The sequence below is a fragment of the Gastrolobium bilobum genome, unplaced genomic scaffold (assembly GCF_033153095.1).
Source record: "Gastrolobium bilobum isolate Gb01-03AN ecotype WA unplaced genomic scaffold, APGP_CSIRO_Gbil_v1 utg548, whole genome shotgun sequence".
In the NCBI taxonomy this organism is placed as follows: domain Eukaryota; kingdom Viridiplantae; phylum Streptophyta; class Magnoliopsida; order Fabales; family Fabaceae; genus Gastrolobium; species Gastrolobium bilobum.
The window spans coordinates 242595-264163 of record NW_026896940.1 but is presented as its reverse complement, the minus strand read 5'-3'; the positions used below and the strand labels follow the sequence as shown (position 1 = coordinate 264163).

At 36.9% G+C, this 21569-nt stretch overlaps 1 pseudogene; it reads left to right on the top strand.

The window, feature by feature from the left end:
• The first annotated feature begins 711 nt into the window (after positions 1-711).
• Positions 712-20842, top strand: LOC133302873 (cysteine-rich receptor-like protein kinase 25; annotated as a pseudogene).
• The last annotated feature ends 727 nt before the right edge of the window (positions 20843-21569 follow it).

The following is a 21569-nucleotide window of genomic DNA, read 5'->3' as shown; positions in this document are numbered from 1 at the left end:
TCGAAACTTCTCAATAACACCAAAGTCACCTATCGACAAACTGGATAGACTCACGGATTTCCGACTCAGAGCATCAGCTACCACATTGGCCTTGCCAGGATGGTACTTCAACTCAAAGTCCTAGTCCTTCAGAAACTCCATCCATCTCCTTTGCCTCATGTTCAGTTCTTTCTGATCAAACAAGTACTTCAAACTCTTGTGGTCACTGAACACAGCAAACTGCATACCAAACAGATAATTCCTCCAAATCTTGAAGGCAAACACAATCGCAGCCAACTCCAAATCATGAGTCGGGTAGTTCTCCTCATGAGGCTTCAACTGCCTCAAAGCATAAGCAACAACTCTACTGGTTTGCATCAACACACAACCCAGCCCCTTTCCAGATGCATCGCAGTAAATCTCAAACTGCTCATCAGGATCATGAAGGATCAACACTGGAGCGGTAGTCAATCTCTCCTTCAACTTCTGAAAGCATTCCTCACACTCGTGAGTCCACACAAACGGAGTCTCCTTCCGGGTAAGACGAGTCAATGGTATAATCATCGTGGAGAATCCCTTAATGAACCTCTGGTAGTAACCTGCCAAACCCAATAAACTCATCACTTCAGTAACCGTCTTGGGCCTTTCCCAATTCAACACGGCCTCAATCTTGTTGGGATCCATGACACGAGCTTTCGAACTCGCGAAAATTAAAAATTGTTTTTTAATTAGGGTTCAGAAAATTTGACGACCCTATTTATCTATACCAATATTGCTCCAGCAAGAGAATCACAGCCAATACCTCATTCCAATTGAACCTTGGGACTTTACTTTCTTCCTTATCATCAAACGCCACCGACAGCACCCAATTCTACAACACCACATTCATTGGCGAAAACCCCTCAGATTCAATCTATGGTTTGTTCATGTGCAGGGGTGACATCCCCTCTCAGCTCTGTCAACAATGCGTTGTAAATGCAACCAGTGGCGGATCCAGGAAATTAATGAAGCGAGGGCACTGTTCAAGTACATATAGATCTGGGTCTGGTCTGGAACGCGACTTGCGAGCAGGTGCCGGCTGGCTGGGTCTGGTTTAGATATAGATTTGGACAGATTGCGACTTAACTTGACCGATGATGAAGAAAGAAACAAATGTTCCAACTTCTAATAACGGAGATTGAGGTTTGAGAGGAGATGAATCAGTATGTAGATGCAAACGAGCTTATGCTGTCTCTGGTGTTGTTAGGTTTGGATAATGAAGGTGGAGGAGTGACACGAGCTGTCGAACTCGCGCAAATTAAAAATTAATTCTTTAGGGTTCATAATTTTTTTGTACTAAAGTGCAAACCCTAAGTCGTCTCTCAAGAAAATTGTTTGGGTAAAAATCACTTATGATGACAGAAAATAAAAGGGGGGTTTGTTTTGATTTCAGTTTGATAATTTAAAAAGGCAGAATGTAAAATTGTATGTAAAATTCGTAATTAAAAATAACCAACCTAAGGTTTGCGTTCCATGAACGTCTTTCCTCGGATAAGAGGATATCAGAATCGTGATTGATTTGTCAATCGAATCAGAATTCTTATTTGCAATTGACAACCCTCTCTAAGCGATCGCTTAGCATTTGATCAAAGACGATGCTTCTACTCATACAATCGCAGAGTATCAGCCCGCTTGATTTAAGGTCATAGGGTCAATCAACCTAATCATCAAATCTGATGATTAATCCCTTTCCATAATCGCAATCGCGAACCTCAGATTGAATATCCACGATCGCACGATATCAATCTGAGTTGGGAGGGGAAACAAAACTGATTTGAAATAAACGCAGATCCTCAAGACTAATCCATGGAATCCATTACCCTTAGGTTGATTAAAAGGTTCTTAGCCTCGCATGGCTAAGGTAAACATAATTCAAAAAATAAGAAGAAGATGAAGAAAAGAATTGAATAAAAACTCAGAGAGAACTTTTCTGTTGTAGAAACTGACTGCTGAAGGGTTTCCTAGAGTCTCCCTTAAATAGCCGTCACGCAGGACGGCTAGGGTTTCACCACTTCATCCCAAACATAAAATAAAAGCTGAATAAAATAAAATAAAATAAAATAATAAAACATGGCCTTGGGCCCTAAACACATTGGGTCCTAATGAAAATTACAAGTTCAAACGTCAAAATAAAATTCCAGCAAAACACGTCATCTTGAGATCAAGTTTCGACAATCTTCCCGTGCGAATTGGGCTTCAGTAACTGAAATAGCGATTGTAGCCCTATCTGTTAGCTGCAAAAAGCAACAAGAACGGAGTCAATCGGACATCTGTAGAGTGAGATATGGTCAAAATACGAAAGTAGTGTAAATCTAGAAAATTATGACGAAAATCAATTAAACCCAACTAAAATCTAGAATTGTGAATTGACCCAAAAGACCTTTATTTAATTCAAATAAATCATAAAAATACCAACTAAGAGTAATAAATAAGTGTAACAAAATATGAGTTATCAAGGAGGAAAAAAAAAACTTACGAGAAAATAAAATAGAAGGAGGAAAATTAAAGGGGTAGGATATCGTAACAATCAACTAGGGTTACCACCAATGTTACTACCAATCAATTTTACCGTAGATTGATTATGTTGATCTAACGATTATATTTATTTTCATCTTGTATGGTTATGATTCCCCATATTTAATGTAAAATCAATAAATATGGGAAATCATAATCATACAAAGGTGAAAATAAATATAAATTATTAAATATGGGGAATCATAACCATACAAAGATAGAAATAAATATAACCGTTGGATCAACATAATAGATCTAATGGTGAAATTAATTGGTAGTAATATTGGTGGTAACACTATTTGGTTTGGTTGTTTCAATATCCTACCCCAAAATTAAAATAGGAAAATTTGAATTTTATGAAAAAAATATTTTTATATTTTTGCATCAAATTTTAAGGGTGGGCACTTGCCCCCCTTCTCTAACACTTGGATCCGCCTTTGAATGCAACCCAGAAACTTTCCTCTGAGTGCTCCTTATCCAAAGAAGGTGTGATTTGGTACGACGAGTGCATGATTTGGTATTCCACCACCTATTTCTTCTCCACCCTTGCCACAACGCCTAACTTTTACCTGATTAACACAGAGAATGTCTCAAACCTTGAAAGCTTCATGCGTTTATTGTTTTTGACCATGAACGAAACTGCAGATGAAGCAGCTCGTGCTCCTATTGGTCACAAGAAATATTCAACAAAGGAAGAAATCGTGTCTGGATTTCAATCCCTTTATTGTCTAGCTCAGTGCACACCAAATCTTTCACTCCATGATTGCAGAACCTATCTTAGTGGAGTAATAGGGAAACTTTCATCGTTCTGTGAAGGAAGGATAGGTGGTAGAGTTCTTAACCCAAGCTATAATATTAGGTATGAAATGTACGCCTTTTATCTCTCCTATGTTCCCTCATCAACTCCTGCACCAATGCATGTTCCTGTTACACATACTTCAAATGCAGATACAAGATTTTCAGAAGACCCTGTTTATCTTTCACACAATTGTTCAGGTAACAAAACCTTCACTACCAACAACACTTTCCAAATATACCTCAAGACCCTCTTCTCTTACTTGTCTTCCAATGCTACCAGTGGCAAGGGATTTCATAAGGTTAATGTTGCTGACACAGTGTTTGGCCTATTCATGTGCCGAGGTGACATTCCCTCTCTTCTCTATGAACACTATGTCCTAAACGCAACACGTCAAATATCCTCAGAGTGCCACTTGTTCCAAGAGGCTATAATTTGGTATAGTTACTGTTTGCTTCGTTATTCCTATTGGAATTTCTTCAGCGTAATGAACAGATGTCCTATATTTTTCAAGTTGAATATCACCAGTACCTCAGGCCCCAATCAGAAGCAAAACTTCTTCAATTTTGCAGTATCGAATGCATTATCAAAGGTGGCAATCGTGGCACGGGACAATGTCAAGAGATATGGAACAAAATCATTAAAGTTGAATGACTTACAAACTCTTTATAGTCTTGCTCAATGTACACAGGATTTGTCTAGTGATGATTGCAAGGGGTGTCTAGGAGATCTGATTGGAACAACAATCCCATGGTCTCATTTGGGAAGCATAGGGGGAAGAGTTCTATATCCTATCTGCAATCTCAGGTTTGAATTGGTCCAATTTTACAGAGATGGTGACCAAGCTCAGCCACCCACGCCAGCTAGTCCTTCTCCATCAGGTACAATTCTTGAAGAATTAGGCTTTGAAAATCTCTTGTATTATTGATCTCTCTAAAAAAATTCTCTTTATCTTTATTTTATAAAACAATCTAAAATGTTGTAGATTAAATTGGACATGATTGAATTTGAAACTTGAATTAAATCCATTGTATGGTAAAATGAGAAAATTAATGGGATTGGATCAGATGCTTTTTTGTTTTTCTCTTCTCAAAATTCATCCAATCCAACGGGGAGACTTCCTTACACGAGATTGATAGTAGACATTTTGCTTGTCCACCTTTAAACAAGATTTTGGCACAAAATTCATTGTGCACAAACTCTGTTGATGTGAGGAAAAAAGTGAAAAGAATTACCTCACGTGCAATATTTATATCAATGATGATTGCAAAGCATACTAAGAATTGTTATATTAAAGGGATGATCACAGGTTACACTAAAGGATTACAAGAGAGACAGAGAGAATTTAAAAATAACACCACCCTTCTTATTGATAACTAGGCAAACTCTCCCATACTAGGTTACAACATTCTTCTTTTATAACAATATAAACACAATCACAAACTTATTTACATCATATTGCATTACAAACCTTACCATATAGATAAGGTGGAATCTAAAAGCATATCAAAACAAATACTCCAAGACAAATATTGTTACATTAGCATTGTACATCACACACCAACTTCTTTTACCCAATTCAACACGAAATAAGTTTTTTTTATCACAATCCACTGTCAATTATGGGCTCATGATCATCCAAGTCCATTTTTTCTCCAGTTATGATGCAGTAACAACAAGTAAGGAAATATTAGCGGTGAATGATACAAGACCACAAAGGCAAAGAAGGATCCCTTCGTGGCTTCGTGACTACACGTAGCATTAGGCAAAAGATCCATGTGGCTAGTTAGTGTTAGTAGGTAATCTGAGGTGGACTGTTATAAGTGGGCCTGTGTGTAAATACCCTTTTCATTCATTGTAAAGAGACTATTAAGAATAAAAGTGAATTGTTTTTTCTGGTTTCCCTTTTCTTTCAGACATATCACCCAACATCTAGTGCTTCCATTTCGAGTTGAACTTCAACATGCGCATTCAAGAAGTTGCAGAGGAATTGCGCTCTAAATTTTAGCAAGAAGTGCAATCAACGTGCTCATATTTGCAACAACGCTTGGATCAACTCACTGAGTCAATTCTACAATTGGACTCTCGTCTTCAAGAGTTCATGTCTCAGACCCAAAACCCACCCCCATTCAATTCCCATCAACCTATTCGGGTAATCAATCACATAACCATCACGGTAATGCTGATTCAATGGATCAGAGAAGCTTGAAGACAGTGAAAATGGAGATACCTTCTTTTAGTGGTGTTGACCCACATAGCTGGATCTTCAAGACAAAATTATACTTCCATTTATAGAACATCCCTCCTCACCTTAAAGTTCAACTTGCTGGGTTAAAAAGGATGGTACATCAGCACCTTAGTTTCAATGGCTTTACAACACTGGGACGATTAGTACGTGGGAGAACTTCGTGCACGTAATTCGTCAAAGATATGGAGCATCAGCGTTTCTTGATCTTAAAGGAGCCATTTTGAAGCTTTCCCAATCTGGGTCTCTGTCACATTATGTTCAGGAGTTTGAGGGCTTAATCAATCTGGTTCCAGATTTTTCTGTCTATGTTCTTATGAGTTTCTTGATATCAGGTCTTCAAACAGAATTGCGTGGGGTGATCCAACTTCATTGGCCGACATCGTTACACCATGCAATGCAATTGGCCTTTGCTTATGATGCCCACCATGAGCAATTATGCTCTTCTTTTTCTGTTAACCCTCATACATCTACCAAGAAACCCTCATCCTCTTTCCAATATTCGAATACTGTCAAGAATTCTGTTACTTCGACATCAGTTACTACTTTTTTGCCCTCGACCACAGCCCCCAAAACCATACCACAGTATCTTGAGTACCCATTAAAAAGTTGTCTCCAGAGGAACTCCAACATCGTCGTGATTTAAACCTCTGCTATACGTGTGATGAGAAATGGTCGAATCGTCTCAAGTGCAAGGCCAAATTTTTGCTTTTAATATGGGAATCCTCGGAGGAAGCTGAGGAAATATTATGGCAGTCTGAGGCCAATCTGTCACAACATACTTATGCAGCACTTCATTCTCTATCAAGTGATACCAATCCTCGTTCAATTTCTTTTCCTGCTTTACTTGCTAATTAGTGAGTTCAAGTCTTAGTTGATTCAGGGAGCACACATAATTTTGTGCATAAGGATACTGCTTTTTCCTTTGGGTTAAGTCCGACAAGGGTGAAAAAAATGAGAGTTTTCCTTGGCAATAGTGATTTTTTAACTTGTGATAGGAAGTGCATTGGCATTCTTTTGAAATTGTAGGGACACGTGTTTACAGTGGATTTGTGGGTATTGGACATTCCAAACCTTAAAGTGATATTGGGCATTGAGTGGCTGAGTCAACTTGGCAGAGTCACACATGATTACCAAACTATGTCCATGGAATTCATGCATAACAATGAACTGGTGGTTCTGCAAGGTGCTGTTTGTCAGACACGACAGTTATTATCTTCACTCCATGTCACTTGTTTAGCTCTCTCTAGTTTAGAGTCAATTAGTTCTGAATTGGCTGCATTATAACCGATTTTGGCTCCAGAATTATGGGATGTCCTTGTTATATTCAATCTTGTTTTTGACATCCCTCAAACTTTGCCTCCTTTCCGTGGTCATGATCATTCCATCCACCTTAAGCAGGATTCTAAACCAGTAAAGGTTCGGCCCTACAATTACCCATATCATCAAAGGAAGAAATTGAAAAACAGGTCCAGGTTCTCCTTTCCAGTGATTTAATTCAGGCCAGTCACTGTCCATATTCATCACCAGTTCTCTTGGTTAGGAAAAAGGACAATACCTGGCGCATGGGCATAGATTACAGGGCACTCAGTGCCATCATGATCAAGGATCGTTTCCTAATTCCCACCATAGATGAACTTCTTGATGAGTTGTTGGGAGCTTCATATTTTTTCAAACTTGATCTCAGAGCTGGCTATCATCAGATACGAGTCACACCTGCTGATGTTCATAAGACGACTTTTCGCACTCATGAAGGCCACTACGAATTCTTGGCTATGCCTTTCGGATTGACCAACGCTCCATTAACATTTCAAGTTGTGATGAACCAGATGTTTAAGCCTTTTCTTCGCAAATTTGTCATTGTATTTTTTGATGACATATTGGTATATAGTGCTTCTTTTTCAGATCACTTATCCCATTTACATGATGTTCTTCTTTGTTTACAGCAAAGTCAGTTCTTTATCAAATTGAGCAAATGCATTTTTGGAGTTCATGAAATTGACTATTTGGGACATATAGTGTTTGCTACTGGTGTGCGTGCAGACCCCAAAAAGATCTCTACAATGTTCCAGTGGCCTATGCCTACAACAGTGAAACAACTACGGAGTTTTTTGGGCCTCACTGGCTATTACAGGCGTTTTGTACGTCACCTTTGACTAACCTCTTGAAAACTGACCAGTTTTCTTGGTCATCTGATGCTACGAATGCTTTTCATGCGCTACAAGAAGCCATGGCTGAGATTCCTTCCTTGGCTTTACCTGATTTCTCTGCCCCTTTCGTTTAGAGACGGATGCTTCCATTACTGGTGTAGGAGCAGTCTTATTACAAGACAATAAGCCACTTGCCTTTTTCAGCAAAAAGTTGGGTCCTCGGATGAGTGTAGCCTCAACTTATGTCTGGGAATTATTTGCTATTACAGAGGCAGTCAAACGATGGCGCCAGTATTTGCTAGGGAGTCATTTTGTTATTAGAACAGATCACCGTAGCATCAAAGAGTTGCTTTTCCAAGTTATCCAAACCCCTGAGCAATAACACTATGTGTGTAAGCTGCTTGGTTATAGCTTTTCAATTGAATTCAAATCTGGTGGTAGTAATATTGTTGCGGATGCATTATCAAGGCAGTTTGAAGAGGCAGATTCTGCTAAATTGCTTGCATTATTATCTTCTCCTACCTTTGACATAACTCAACGCATTCGTGAGGAGAACACTTCTGACTCAGAGCTCATCACCCTTCATCAACAACTTTCCTTGGGCACATGCTCTCCTTTTTTTTTGAAATTTTGGGCACATGCTCTGTTCCAGCTCTTGCTGTCCAGGATGGAATTCTCTTCCATCAACGTCGTTTCTTTTTGGGATCTCACTCCCCCATCAGATGGGAACTCATTAAAGAAGCTTATGCCACTCTAATAGGTGGCCATGCTGGAGTATTGCGGACTTTTTTGAGACTTTCAGCGTCCTTTTATTGGAAGTCAATGTGTTGCGATGTTAAAAAGTTTGTACATGATTATGTCATCTATCAGCAGGTCAAGGCTAGTACAACGCCATCTCAAGGCCTTTTGCAGCCTCTACCTATTCCTGCAGGAGCTTATGAAGACCTCACCATGGATTCCATAATTGGCCTTCCATTGTCTAAAGGGTTGTCCATGATTTTTTTTATCGTTGATTGATAACTCATATTTTATTACACTTATTTGTTACTCTTGATTAGTATTTTTAGGATTTATTTGAATAAAATAATGATGTTTTGAGTTAATTTAGATTTTTAGTTTTTGATTGGGTTTAATTTATTTTCATAAGAATTTTTCAGCTTTACGTTACTTCTGTATTTTGGCCATATCTCGGTCCACAGTTGTTGGATTGACTCTGTTCTTGTTGGGTTTTTCCGATAACACAGAGGGCTACAATTCTTATGAAGAGCTCGAAGCCCAATTCGGATTAGAAGAGGGTCGGTTTCTGACGCCAAGTTTGACGCGTTTTGCTGAAGTTTTATTTTATTATTGGACTTGTAATTTAAATTAGAACCCAATTACTTAAGTGGCCCAAAGCCAAGTTTTAGTTTTATTTTATTTTTTATTTATTTTATTTCGTATTATAGATGGGCCGATCAGAACTGAACCCTAACCCGATTTGGGTAGGGGTATATGACGGCAGAGTAGGAAACTTTTATTCATCTTGTAATTTTCGAATTGGAGGATCAAAACATTTTCTCTGAAGCGTTCTTCGCGTTCTTCATCTTGTTCTTCTTCTTTTTATTTTATTTTAATTTTTAATCATGTTTATCCTAGCCATGCTAGGCTAAAACCCCTTTAATCAACCTAAGGGGAAGGGATTCCATGGATCTGTCTAGAGGATTCGCGATCACTCTCTAATCAGATTCGTTTCTTTACCCTAACTCAGATTGATATGGTGCGATTGTGGATATTCGATCTGAGGTTCGCGATTGCGATTATGGGAAAAGAATGATCATCAGATTTGATGATCAGATTGTTCTCAATTGAAAATAAGGATTCTGATTCAATTGAAGTTAATCACGAATTTGGTAATTTTTATCCAAGGAAGGACAACCATGGAACCCTAACCTTAGGTTGGTTAATTTTTAATTACGAATTTTAATTCCAAATTTATATTCTGTCTTTTAATTATTCAACCAAAAATCCAAAACCCCCCTTTTAATTTTCTGTTTTCATAAGCAATTTTAACCAAAACAATTTCCTTGAGAGACGACTTAGGGTTTCCACTTTACTACAAATTTTCTGAACCCTAAATTAAAAAATAATTTTTAATTTGCGCGAGTTCGACAGCTCGTGTCAAATTTGGCGTCGTTGCCAGGGAAATTGCATCGGTCGAAATCGTTTTCTGATTTTTGATCATCTTCTTCTTTAATTTTCGTTTCTGTTTCTAAAAAAAAAAAACTTAAAAAAAACAATTTACGCATCTGTCTTGTTTCTGCGTTTGCACTCGTTTGTGTTTCTGATTCCGATTTCTGCACCTTTGATTCTGCATCAGAATTTGATCCTGTACATGTGTCTTTTCTCATTTTTTGCGCTTTCTGCATTACGGTTTACGTTTTGGGCAGTTTTGGGCAAATTTGGGGAAATCGGTAAAACTTCTGTTTGAGAGATTGGCTTCGGGAGTTCTATTCCCAAAGGAATTCGACCTTCTGAACATAAGTCACGCCCTAAAAGGGCGTGGGGTGGCCCTTATTTTTGCCAAATTTTGTCGTTTACTAACCCGTTTTGGTGTTTCTTTATCGTTTCAGGACGTGTCGGGTATTTTTGAACTTGTTCAACTTGCTCTAATCGCTCTGAAAATTTGTGAGCTGAAGGAGACGATCATCCCTGTCAAAATTTATGAGGCTATGCCTCAAGTAACAGGCCCTGGTTTTGCCAAATTCCTTCGTTTACTATTTTATGTTATTTTTTGAAAATATTTTATTTGATTTGAGTCTGAATGGTCAATTAGAGTTTAGGAGAGTTGGTTCCATAGCATTCCAAGGTCATTTAGTATTTTTCGTAGATTTATTTTTGCTTTTGTTTGCTATTTTCTGCAATTTTTGTGTTCTATCGTATGTTTTGCGACTTTACTACTATATGCCTTTGCCTACGATGCATGACTAGGAGTTCTACCAGTGTTGATGATTTATATGCATATGACCCTGAGATAGAGAGATCATTGCATGCTGCTAGTAGAGCTCGTAGGTTGACTTACAATAGAGCTATTCCTGAGCATACATTAGAGTCTGAGTCTGTTGAGTCTGTTTGTTCGAGTCCTTTACATAGTGTTTATTCGTTTGATAATTTATTTGATTCTGAAATCATGAATGATAGAACACTTAAGCAATTGGCTGCTCCTAATGTTGATAATGAGCAGCCCCTGTGTATTCGTTATGCTAACCTTATTGTACCTTTTGAGCTTAAGTCTGGACTGATACACTTGCTTCCCAAGTTTCATGGTCTTGCAGGTGAGGATCCTCACAAACATCTGAAGGAATTTCATATAGTCTGCAGCACTATGAAGCCACCAGGGGTGGATGAGGAGCAAATTAAGCTGCGTGCTTTTCCTTTCTCTTTGGACAGTGGAGCTAAGGACTGGCTGTACTACTTGCCACCTTCCTCCATTGTAAGCTGGAATGACATGTCAAGATTGTTTCTGGAGAAATTCTTCCCTTCATCTAGGGCCACCACAATTAGAAAGGAGATCAATGGCATAAGGCAGGCTAATGGGGAGAACATGCATGAGTATTGAGAGCGGTTTAAAAGGCTTTGTGCAAGTTGTCCACATCATCAGATTCCAGACAATCTCCTGATTGTTTACTTCTATGAAGGGTTGCTGCCTATGGATAGAAACCTTTTAGATGGAGCTAGTGGAGGAGTCCTGGGAAATAAAACACCTGATGAGGCAAAAGAGTTGATTTCTGAGATAGCGGCTAATGCTCAACAATTTGGCACTAGAGCAAACAGCAGTGCAGTGTTCTAAGTTCAAGCTCCTCCAATGCAAAATCCATAGTGGCAGCAGCAGGAGTATCAAGCACAGATAACCAGAGAATGGAGAACAGACTTGATGAGTTGAAATCAATGGTGAGGCAACTGGCAGTGACACAGACTGTGCAACCTTCTGCTCAACAGATAAGCAACCTGTGTGGCATCTGCTGTGATCCTTCTCACCCCACGGATGCTTGTCTTTCCCTACAAGACAACGGTTTCCAAGTTGATCAGTCTGTTGCTGCAGTTTTTCTTGGAAATCCACAATACCACCAGCAACAGCAAAACAATCCTTTCTCTAATACATATGATCCTGGCTGAAAAAATCATCCAAATCTCAAATGGAGCCAGGATCAGCAAAGTGCATCATTCCAGCAGAGGCAGCAGTTTGTACCTTCACAGCAGAGGCAAAATTTTCAACAATTTTCACCTCCACAGAAAATGCAACAGCCGCCAATGCAGCAACCGCCAATGCAGCAGCAATCGCCAATGCAGCAGCAAGCCAGTAGCAATGGTCCTTCTTTGGAGGATTTAGTGAAGCAGATGGCAACTAACAATCTGCAGTTCCAGTAGAGGACTGAGTCTTCCAACCAAAATCTACAAACACAGATTGACCAACTTGCAACATCAATGAGTCAGAATCAACAAGCAAGTGGCAGCTCCCTTTCATCACAGACAGTTCCAAATCCAAAGGGAACCGACAATGTTAGTGCCATCTCTCTGCGGTCTGGCAATCAACTGGAAGAGCCAAACCAATCTAATGTTGAGTCATCTCAAGGAGGTGACACTGGTTCAAGGAAGCAAAATACTGATACTTCTGATGTCCACATCCCGTTACCTTTTCCTCAAAGAGCCACTCAGTCTAAAAAGCAAGCAGCAAAAGCTCAAGATAAAGAGATTCTTGACACCTTCAGAAAAGTAGAGGTCAATATCCCCAGCAAATTCCAAGATATGCCAAGTTTCTGAAAGAGTTGTGCACCAACAAGAGGAGGCTGAAAGAAGATGAGCGAGTCAGCGTCAGCCAGAATGTTTCAGCACTCATCCAACCCATGCCCAAGAAGTGTCAAGATCCAGGGACATTTACTATTTCTTGCATTATTGGAAATTCTTTTTTTCATGATTGTAAGTTAGACTTAGGAGCATCCATTAATGTTACGCCTGAATCTATGTATAAGTCTCTTGGTCTTGGTCCCTTACGTGCTATTGGTATTGTTATTCAGTTAGCCAACAAGAGTAGTGTTTATCCTTCTGGAGTAGTTGAAGATATATTAGTTAGGGTGAACAATTTGATTTTTCCTGTTGATTTCTATGTCTTAGGGATGGAGGGTGAGACTCCTAGTAGTACAATTATACTTGGTAGACCTTTCATGAAAACTACTAGGACTAAGATAGATGTGCATGCTGGTAATCTTTCCATGGAATTTAGTGATAGCATGGTCAATTTTAATATTTTTTATGCCATGAAATATCCTAAGAAAGAGCATTCTGTTTTCTGCATTGATATAATAGATGAATGGTTGATGATATCTCTGTTGATTTGATTGCTGAATATCCAGAATTTTCATCCTTCCTTGATTCTGATTCTGATTTTTCATGTGGTTGTACCGATAGTAGTAACTGTACTGCTTGTGCTGAGATAGCGTTGTTCTGTTTTGATTTTAATCATGCATTGAATGATGATTTGCTTAGTGGTTCTGCATTGAAGTTGAATTCTGAATTGTCTGTTGAAATTATTGATGATTCTGTTTCTGAGAATTTGATTGCAGGCATAGATGTTAATGTGTTTTCTGCAGAACCTGCACCCACTAGACTTCTCCCATCCACTGAGCAGCCACCTAAGTTGGAACTGAAGGTTCTGCATGACCATCTGAAGTATGCATATCTGGAGGAAAATGAGCAGTTACCTGTGATAGTGGCCAAGAACCTTCTACCTGAGCAGGAGGTAAAGCTTCTGACATTGCTGAAAGAAAATAAAAAGGAAATTGGATGGACTTTAGCAGATAATGTGGGAATCAGCCCTTCCATGTGCATGCATCGCATTTTACTTGAAGAAGGTGTTAAACCAGTGAGGCAGAAATCAAGTTGTTTGATGCTGTTTATTCTCCTCAGGGAGTTCTCTTCCCTCTTTTTCTTTTCTTTCTGTTATTTGCATTTTTATTTTTCTTCTCCTTTCTTTCTTTTAGTTTTTGACTTTTATAGGTACATTTTCCTCTTCTTTCTGGTAATTAGTGAGTGGTACATGGAGTAGACTTAGATCACAATGTTTGATAGCATAGTCTGTTAGGCTTTGATCTCGATTCTTGTATTGCAATACCTGTTGATTGATATGTGATGTTGATTGCATGATTTCATTAACCCTTGTGAGGTTTTGAGCCTGTATACATGGCATATCTTCTGGCCATTCTTTCTTTCTTGTGTGCTTCTGCTCTTGATCTTTGTTCTCTAGAACTTGTTCTGATTCTTTTTGAAACTGCATTTTTCACTTACATGCATGAATATGATTGAGGCATTCATTTCTTTCTTTACCAACTTTAGCCAGATAGCCATCCCTTACATTATTATCCCTTGATGAGCCCCTTGAGCCTTTATATCCTTTACTTCTTACGACACATTACAAGCCTAAGTGAAAAACCAATTAATTCCACACCCTGGAGATTTACTGAGCAATGGTTTTCACTGTGATGTTGTGTTTAAGTGTGGGGGTTTGCTTGAGGCGTGAAAAAGTTTAAATGTGGGGGGTGACAATCTGATTCTTTTCTCTGCTATGTGGTTCTTCTGTGTTCTTAAACAAAACAAAAAAAATGTGTTTATTTTTATCTTTTCATTATCTTAGTTTAGCTCTTAATTTTTTGCTCTTTGTAAATTTCTGGGGTGTTTAGCTTTCTCTTCCGTATTCATCCATACCTTTACCTCAGCCCCAGTACAACCCTGCATAAAGCCCTCTTGATTTGTGCATGCATGTGTTATTAGCAGTGAAGAAGTAGAACTTGAGCAAGCCTATGGTAGGATGATTTTCTTGAGTTGATTTGAGTGATATACTGAATTAACTGATACACTTGAGAGAAGATTGAGAGCATCCTGTGAGGAACCATTTTGTGTAGTTTGCAGTTGCAGTGGAAATTGACAGGTCTTGTGATTTGAGATTAAGGAATTTTTGTCCTGGCTGGTTTATCTGTTCAAGACTTGTGATTTTTGTTATCTTTTGTATACTTGCTAATTATTAGGAAGGATAGGTTGATCTTCACTATTTTCTTATTTCTTTGCTTTCTTTTTCTATTCTAGTTTCTGCCCAAGAGTGCCAAAAGATAAGTGTGGGGGAATTTGATAACTCATATTTTATTGCACTTATTTGTTACTCTTGATCAGTATTTTTAGGATTTATTTGAATAAAATAATGATGTTTTGAGTTAATTTAGATTTTTAGTTTTTGATTGGGTTTAATTTATTTTCAACAGAATTTTTCAGATGTACGTTACTTCTGTATTTTGGCCATATCTCAATCCACAGTTGTCGGATTAACTCCGTTCTTCTTGGGATTTTCAGATAACACAGAGGTCTACAATTCATATGAATAGCTCGAAGCCAAATTAACACTGGTAGTTGGTCGATTTCTGACGCCAAGTTGGACGCGTTTTGCTGAAGTTTTATTTTATTATTGGACTTGTAATTTAAATTAGAACCCAATTACTTAAATGGCCCAAAGCCAAGTTTTAGTTTTATTTTATTTTTTATTTATTTTATTTCGTATTATAGATGGGCCGATCAGAACTGAACCCTAACCCGATTTGGGTAGGGGTATATGACGGCAGAGTAGGAAACTTTTATTCATCTTGTAATTTTCGAATTGGAGGATCAAAACATTTTCTCTGAAGCGTTCTTCGTGTTCTTCATCTTGTTCTTCTTCTTTTTATTTTATTTTAATTTTAATCATGTTTATCTTAGCCATGCTAGGCTAAAACCCCTTTAATCAACCTAAGAGGAAGGGATTCCATGGATCTGTCTAGAGGATTCGCGATCACTCTCTAATCAGATTCGTTTCTTTACCCTAACTCAGATCGATATCGTGCGATTGTGGATATTCGATCTGAGGTTCGCGATTGCGATTATTGGAAAAGAATGATCATCAGATTTGATGATCAGATTGTTCTCAATTGAAAATAAGGATTCTGATTCAATTGAGGTTAATCACGAATTTGGTAATTTTTATCCAATGAAGGACATCCATGGAACCCTAACCTTAGGTTGGTTAATTTTTTATTACGAATTTTAATTCCAATTTTATATTCTGTCTTTTAATTATTCAACCAAAAATCCAAAACCACCTTTTAATTTTCTGTTTTCATAAGCGATTTTAACCAAAACAATTTCCTTGAGAGACGACTTAGGGTTTCCACTTTACTGCAAATTTTCCGAACCCTAAATTAAAAAATAATTTTTAATTTGCGCGAGTTCAACAGCTCGTGTCATTGATCACTTCACTAAGCTTGCTCATTTTGGAGGTCGTCCCTCTACATATAATGCATCTTCGGTTGCCCAATTGTTTTGTTCCATGGTTGTTAAGCATCATGGTCTTCCAAAAATGATCATCTCTGACAGGGATAGTATATTCCTCAGCAAATTCTGGGTTCATTTATTTCGTTTAAGTGGGACAACCTTGCGCACTAGCTCAGCGTACCACCCTCACACTGATGGCCAATCAAAGGTGACTAATAGGTATTTAGAGCAGTACCTCAAGGCTTTTTGTAATCAACAAAATAGCCTTTGGTCTCCTTTCTTGTGTTGCGCAAGGTTGCACTATAATATAGTTGTACACTCATCCATCAAAATGTCCCCATATCAAGCTTTATTTGGTAAGCCCCCAACTATGATTCCTCCTTATCTACTTAATGAAGTTTCAGTTGAAGCTGTTGATTCCACTTTGAAGCATCGCGATGAATTACTCGCTCGCCTGAAGAGGCATTTGCATCAAGCTAGAAATCGGATGAAGGTAAGTGCTGATAAGCATCGTCACGAACGAACATTTAAGGAAGGTGATTTGGTTTTGGTGAAGCTACAACCTTATCGCCAAATCTCGGTTGCTGGAAGAGGCTGTCACAAACTCTCCAAACGCTATTTTGGACCCTTTCCCATCAAGCATGTCATCAGTTATGTTGCTTATCAGGTGGCTTTGCCGGAGAGCTATCGTATTTAACCCTCATTTCATGTTTCAGTTCTCAAGGCTTTTTCTGGAACTCCTCCCCCACATATCTCTTCTCTACCAGACACCAGTATTAAAAATCGTCCAGTGCAGCAACCCATTGCGTTGCTCATGTCTCGAATCCATTCAGTAGCAGGCCAACCTAGAAAAGAATTTTTGGTGCAGTGGTCATATTCCTTACCAGAGGATGCTTCTTGGGAGCCTGCTTCAGAGCTTGCTAGAGTGTACCCTCATTTGGACCTTGAGGACAAGGTCCCTGTTGAAGGGGGAGCAGATAAAGCAGTAACAACAAGTAAAGAAATGTTAGCGATGGATGATACAAGACCACAAAGGCAAAGAAGGATCCCTTCGTGGCTTCGTGACTACACGTAGCATTAGTCAAAAGATCTATGTGGCTAGTTAGTGTTAGTAGGTAATCTGAGGTGGACTGTTATAAGTGGGCCTGTGTATAAATACCCTTTTCATTCATTGTAAAGAGACTATTGAGAATAAAAGTGAATTGTTTTTTTCTGGTTTCCCTTTTCTTTCAGACATATCACCCAACAGGTTAACACGAGCTTCTTTCTCAAATTCTTTTCCATCAAATAATTTTAGACAGTCTTTAAAACTTTCCTATGGCTTGGAAAATTTCAAACCTCTCATCTAGTGAGTTCGAAGAGTCTTGAAAGAAATCAAAATTTAAGTCTAAATTTTTTTCTGTGTTTTCTGGATAACAACATTTTTTGTAGTTGAACTTTTTTTAGATATCACCCTTTATAGGATTGTTGAGGGATTTATTGAGAGCTTCACTAAGATACCCTCAACAGTGGTGAAGCGAGGGAGAGGCTAGGGGTTGATCGATCCCATCAAGTTTATACAAACCTTTAGATTTAAACACTCTTTTATTTGTTGATAATGTAATTTGTGCTCGTCCCCCTTAAAAATTATAGAAGCCTTTATCTCTAAGCACTTTTTTTATTTTTTTATCATATAAATAGTTGTGGCTTCAAAGAAAAAAATTAGTTGCAATTTTTCCCTTGTTAAACTTTTTTTTTAACTCTGAATCTTCACTAAATTGCTTTACACCATGAAGGGAAGGACTCCCATGATGCATCATCTACCCATTCAAGCCAAATTTGTTTAAGAATCACTTCATTGAGCTGTGCAAGATGCCTTTGGATGTCTCTTATGAAAAAGCTATTTTATTCCTTGAAAGGGTTAAGAGTGTTTTCTAAAAAAAGGGTTTTTTGACAACAAGTTGTGAGAGGATGAAGGAGTCCATTTTCATAATTACATATTTCATTGGAAAAAAATGAAAATGGCCTAATTAGGCATTTTAAAATAAAATTCATTACCCTATGAGGAAAGTGAGACTTCATTATAGTAGAATTAGTAGAGGAAGTCAAGGAAGAAATATATACAAGAGGAATTTTCTTCGTATCTTGCCGACCTGCATAATTAGCATGTCATGTCAATATCGAGAACATATGCATTTGAAATCCATTGGATATTTGTGTCGTGTCTTGTCAATTCGTGTTGCGTACTCAGTAAGTGTACTGATCGTATAAGTAATAAAGTGATAAGAAACAGTATCTTCCCACGAGGATTAGTATTTCAGTAAGTAATTCACTATTTTGCTTAAGTTGGATGAATCTAAATAATAATATTTAGATTCATGTCATGTCATGTCGAGAACATATGCATTTGAAATCCATTGGTTATTTGTGTCGTGTCTTGTCAACTCGTGTTGCAGACTCAGCAAATGTACTGGTCGTATAAGTAATAAAGTGATAAGAAATAGTATCTTCTCACGAGGATTAGTACCTCAATCACTGATTCACTATTTCGCTTAAGTTGGATGAGTCTAAATAATAAGATTTAGTGTAGTAATAATAACTAAAATTAATTAAAATAAAAGCCAACAGTAGAATAATTTAAAATAAGAACAAAATCAAAAACAAGAATGCAAAGATTAAATCAAGAATTATTAAGAATGAATGGTTAGGGTTTCAATTTTCATTAATTCTCACTTGTGTAGCTTAATTTAAATCCCAAATTGATTCCCCTTTCAATGTCACCAATCAATTCAACACAATTGGTTAAAACTCAATTTTGTGGTATCTTGACACCTTACTCACTAAAATAGATAATCATCTAAAATTGCATATTTTCATATGCCTATTCCTAGAATCATACAAAAATATGGGAAAATTATCAGATCCATTTCATATACCAACATTATTATTGTCATACATAAACCCAACATTGTTATTGTCATACATTGTTAAGCAAATTGTTGTTGTACGATTATTCATGTTGTTATCAACATATAATGACTTGCCATAAACTATACAATTCAACACGAGTAAGATGTGTTGATTGTTTTGTGCAGAAAAAATAAAGGGCCGGTCGCGAACAATTATCTTGATTGTAGTGCCCACATTTGTTTCGGTGCTGATCTTCTCATTTAGCTGCTATATGCTAAACAGAAAAGCAAGAAAGAGCCATAAGACTATTCTTAGAGAAAACTGTATGCCTTACAATATATTTTTTAAACCTATGCTTATTAAGCTTCAAGAAGTGTGACAACATAGTTTAACTATTGAATCATGTTTGATCTAGTCGGTCATGAAAGTGCCACTTTGGAGCAGTTGCATTTCGATTTGGCTGTGATTGAAGCAGCAACCAACAACTTTTCAAATGAGAATATGATTGGCAAAGGTGGATTTGGATAAGTTTATAAGGTAAGAAAATGTGGTCAATTTTGTTTTTATATTCTTATTTTTCCCTTAAATCAATAATAATTTATACTTTTAGGGCATTCTTCTTGATGGACGACAAATAGCTATAAAGAGACTCTCAAGAAGTTCTAAGCAGGGTGTTAATGAGTTCAAGAATGAAGCTTTATTGATAGCGAAGCTTCAACATAGAAATATAGTGGAATTCATTGGCTTTTATGTTGATGAACAAGAGAAAATGCTTATTTACGAATATGTTCCCAACAAGAGCCTTGACTACTTTTTATTTGGTTTGACACTTTTCACCTTAAACTCTTCAATTAATTATTATTTAAATTCATGCATTATGTATATGTGCTTTTATATGAACTTGATGCAATTAAATTTACTGATTACAAAACGTGTTTAACTGTTACATGTTTCACCTAACCAATTTTGTAGATTCTCAAAGGGAAAAGTTGCTAAGCTGGTTTGAACGTTAAAATATTATAAGAGGAATTGCTCAAGCATTCTCGGCTCAAAGTTATACATCGTGACCTAAAACCTAGTAAAGTTCTATTAGATGGCAATATGATTCCAAAAATTTCTGATTTCGGTTTTGCTAGAATTGTTGAAATGAATGAGGACCATGGAAGCACAAATAGAATTTTTGGAACATAGTAAGTTTTGATATTGTTCATCCATATCTTTTTCTTTCTCACTTCTTAATAAGGTATGTTTTAACAAATTTTATTGATTTTTTTCTTTTATTTTACAGTGGTTATATGTCTCCAGAATATGCAATGCTAGGACAATTTTCTGAGAAATCAGATGTTTTTAGTTTTGGAGTCATGGTTTTAGAGATTATTACCGGAAAAAAGAATCTAGGTTCATATGAATCACACCGTGTTGTTGGTGGCCTCTTGAGTTATGTGAGTATAATGATCTAACCATTTGTTTTTTTGCATTAATGCTTATATGCCATATATCCAATGTACATTGGGTTGATTCAAACACAATGGTATGCAATGATTTTGTTATTTTAATTTCCAAATTGTTACAGGTTTGGAGACAATGGAAGGATCAAATACAACTAAGTATAATGACCCATATATTAAGGAAAATTATTCTGAAATTGAAGTCATTAAGTGCATTCAAATTGGTTTATTATGTGTTCAACAAGACCCTAATGCTAGACCTACAATGGCAACAGTTGTTTCATATCTTAGCAGTGATTTTATTGAATTGCCAACTCCACAAGAACCTGCATTTTTCTTGCCTAATGAAATGGGTCCAAAATCATTTGCAGATGAATCATGTTCTAGTCAATCTATCAACAATTCCACAACAGCCTCTATCAATGAAATGTCTATATCCGAATTTCTTCCTCGATAGTAAATTAATTTTTCTTTTGATAACATTGTCTACTAATAATTTTATTGCATGGCAATTGAATCTGAGTTGGAACTTTTATTGGTAGAGATTGAATTGTGAGCTCTTTTTTTATTTTTTTTATTAATCTAATTGAAAATTCTATCGAATAAAAGTTGTTTTTATTACTGGAGAGATGCCTATATATAGATGCACAAATACAAAATAGACAAACAACTAAGCAACTAATAAACAAGAATAGAAACAAAAGCTATTTACATAATTCAAATAATAGCTTATCCTTATTCTTAATTCTTATCCTTAATTGTACTCCCCCTAACTTGTAAACTAGAAAGATAAAAAAAAAAAATTCTTGCCTAATAGTACTCCCCCTAGTTAATTACAACAGTCAATATTAAAATAACATTAAAATATCATTGTTGGATTAACCATCCATTAAGTTGTAAAATAAGGTTTAAACCCTTAGATGCGACATTGTTGGATTAACCATTTATAATTAAGTTGTAAAATATCATTGTCGGATTAACCATTCATTTCATTAACAATTAATCTATTTAAATAAATATATACTTTTTCTTCAGGTTTCATAACATATAATTAATAAATCCTAAAACAATTATTATTAGTGAAAACCCTAAATCCAACCAACCGTAAATAAAAATCCAACCAACCGTAAATAAAAATCCAACAAACCGTAAATCCAACAATTATAATTATTTTACTATTACAA